General features: G+C 49.4%; 1 pseudogene; it reads right to left on the bottom strand.

Annotated features, from left to right (window-relative positions):
* Positions 1-677: 677 nt before the first annotated feature.
* On the bottom strand, positions 678-1,397 carry LOC121500848 (annotated as a pseudogene).
* Between the last annotated feature and the right edge of the window lie 1,416 nt (positions 1,398-2,813).

Genomic DNA, 2,813 nt, shown 5'->3' with positions numbered 1-2,813 from the left:
CTCAGTAAATACCTGTCGAATGAAAGATCAGTGAAGAAAGGAAAGAAAAAATTCCTTTCTAATAGGCTTCATGGGTTTGCAGGAAAAAAAAAGATCATGAAACTGCAGGCAGGTGGTTTGTGGGTGGGGGAATGCGACACAGATGTGACAGGCACAACCGGCTGCAGCTTTGTTTTATTTTGTTTTCACTCGCTAATGTTGCTTGGGGAAGAGTCACCTTGCCATCCTCAGAGCGAGAGCGCTTTATTCTGCCGGCGGCTTCTAGAGCTCTGCACGCCCAGGGAGGACTGGCGGGAGCACCCCCTGCCGCTGGGTGCCTGTCAGGCGCAGGATCCCAGCGCCCCCCCAGCCGACTGAGTCAGAATCTGCATTCTAATGGGTTCCCTCCCGGGCCAGGAGTAGACAGCTTCCAGTTGGAGGTGCCAGTCTGGGGGCAGAAGCTCTACCCTGCGTGGGGAGCCCTTGGGAGAACCGGGGAGCGCTGGGAAGAGCTAGAAACTCCCACTTCCGTAGTTCTGAGGCTAAAAGTGGAACCAAACAGGAATCTATGGTTTGCTCCTCAAACCCTAGTAATTCCACCCAGTTCAACCTCATATTTGCTTTTTTTGTTTGTTTTTGTTTTTGTTTTTGTTTTTAGCATATGAAAATTTATTCCTGTCATGCGTGCACCATGAAACCTATGATCTTGGGCTTTCCTTCTCGCCTTTTCCAAAAGTAAGACATTGACTACTTTGACATCCTTAACGTCCCCAGGGATGTAAGTGACAGCATGACCTTTCCAACCAAATCCAGCAACCAGAACTTGATCATTTTCCTCAATAAAATTCGAACAACCATCATTGGGTACACAGGCTTTGATACGATTTCATTTCTTTTCTTTTCTTTCTTTCTTTTTTTTTTTTTTTTGTCATTCTTGATCAGCTGGACCCTGACGTGCAGAATTGGGCTGTTTGGCTTCGATGCCCCCTTTTTCCAGCACAATTCCCTTTGCATGGGAAGCGCCTCCAAAAGAGTTGGCCTTCAGGTCTGTGCCCACATGGGCTCTCTTGTACTGCTCATGACGCCGCTTCTGATCCAGACGGTGGCTACAGAGCTTCCTGGTGTATGAAGCCTGCAACCCTTGTCCGTCCTGCCAGCACCACAGGCCTGAGCAAAAGAGCTCACCTCATACTTTGGGAGCACCCAGGATGAGTCCCCTGTGTCCCTGACTTCTCTTCGCTCAGCTACCGTGTGTGTATGTGTGTGTGTGTGTACGAGCATGTGATGTCACCACCCTCCTGCTCCCTGACCTGAGTGCCAGCCATGCCTCCAGAGGAGAGACAGGCGGGAGGCTTGCCTGGAACGGCACTCCGTTTAAGAGGTGACAGCTCTCCTGTACCATCTTTAAAGCTGTCCATAGTCGTGACCACAGTCAGGAATGATACCAAGCACTGCCATGTACCAAGTGCTGTTCTAGGTGCTCTGTGTGTATTTAACCTTATGGAGCAGGCTTAAGGACTGTTCCTATTTCACTGACGCAGAAATGAAAACCCAGAGACGTGAAGTACCCTGCCCAAGTCACACAGCTGGTAATCAGAATGATGCCTGATTATCACTTGGGCCCCTGGGGCAGAGCTGCTTGATGCCCTAGTGGACAGAACCTTTAGCAAAAGATCTTCTTCACTTATTGCTGGCCATAAGAGCTAAAAGCTAGAGAAACTCCTCAGCAGGAGCTAGGGACTTGGTGAACAGTTTAAAATGAGTTAATACCAGGACATAGATGGAATCTGACAAGAAAAGAATCCTGTAACTTGGAAGTCCTTTGCTCCCAAGCTTTAGAGTTTCTAATTTCTTCCGTGAAGTTTCTAAGCTCATCTTATGGAACTATCTTGTGAAAGGGCTCCCCACCTGGTGAGGAATGGAGGGGTGTCAGTGGACACGTGGATTGCAGGAGCAGAGGTGACCTGCAGTGGCCTGCCAGAAGGCCTGGGCATGGGAGCTGGCACAGGGTCAGCAGGATCCCCAGAAAGGCCAGGGTGAGAGGCAGCTGCGAAGGCTGCTAGTCCTCCTGGACTTTGAATTCTCTTCCTCTTCCTCCTTCTTTGGTCAAGAGCTTCAGGCTGCGTTTACTCTCAGCAGGTTCCCCTTTCTGGAAGGTCATTCTTGGGGCTCACAAAGGGAAGGCCTTCTTTAGTGCACATCCTCCTTTCTCCTACCTCCTGCCTGGCCTTGCGGTTACTTCCGAGCTTCTGGTTCTGTAGGAAGCAACAGCATCACAGACCATGAAAAAGCTGCAAAAAATAACTACATCTTTTATGTTTTTTAAAAAAATTCCAGTTGAAACCTTGCATAATTGAATACAGGACTCAACACTTAAAAAAACCAAACCAAACCATTCTTATGAATAGAAGTGAGACACACACATTGGAACTGCATAACGAAGGTCCGCCCACAAGACTGCTCTGGGTAAGAGCCGGGTAGATGGCAGCCTGCCGTCTGTCTGTGCCAGCACACACATCAACCCATTGGCTTTATGAACATATCCAAACAAAGGAGCTTGATTCTGTGACATGCCAGCCTGGCTCCTCCACAGCCCAAGTCCACCCAGGTGATGCAGGGCTGGGGGTGAACATCACAGGTCGGGGGTGCAGGAATGCTCACTACAGGACTCCTCTTCCAGCAGAAGAGCTATAATCTGCTGGGTCTCCCATGAAGAGAAACAGATAGGATCTACAGCAAGCAGCAGCCATCCTGTCTTCCTCCCAGAGACCTGGCAACATTGCCAGGGGAAGAGGAAAAACAGATAAAAGAAGAGGAGGCCGGGATGACGGTGT

This window comes from Vulpes lagopus, chromosome 10, assembly GCF_018345385.1.
Source record: "Vulpes lagopus strain Blue_001 chromosome 10, ASM1834538v1, whole genome shotgun sequence".
Lineage (NCBI taxonomy): Eukaryota > Metazoa > Chordata > Mammalia > Carnivora > Canidae > Vulpes > Vulpes lagopus.
This window is presented reverse-complemented; position numbering and strand designations above follow the sequence as displayed.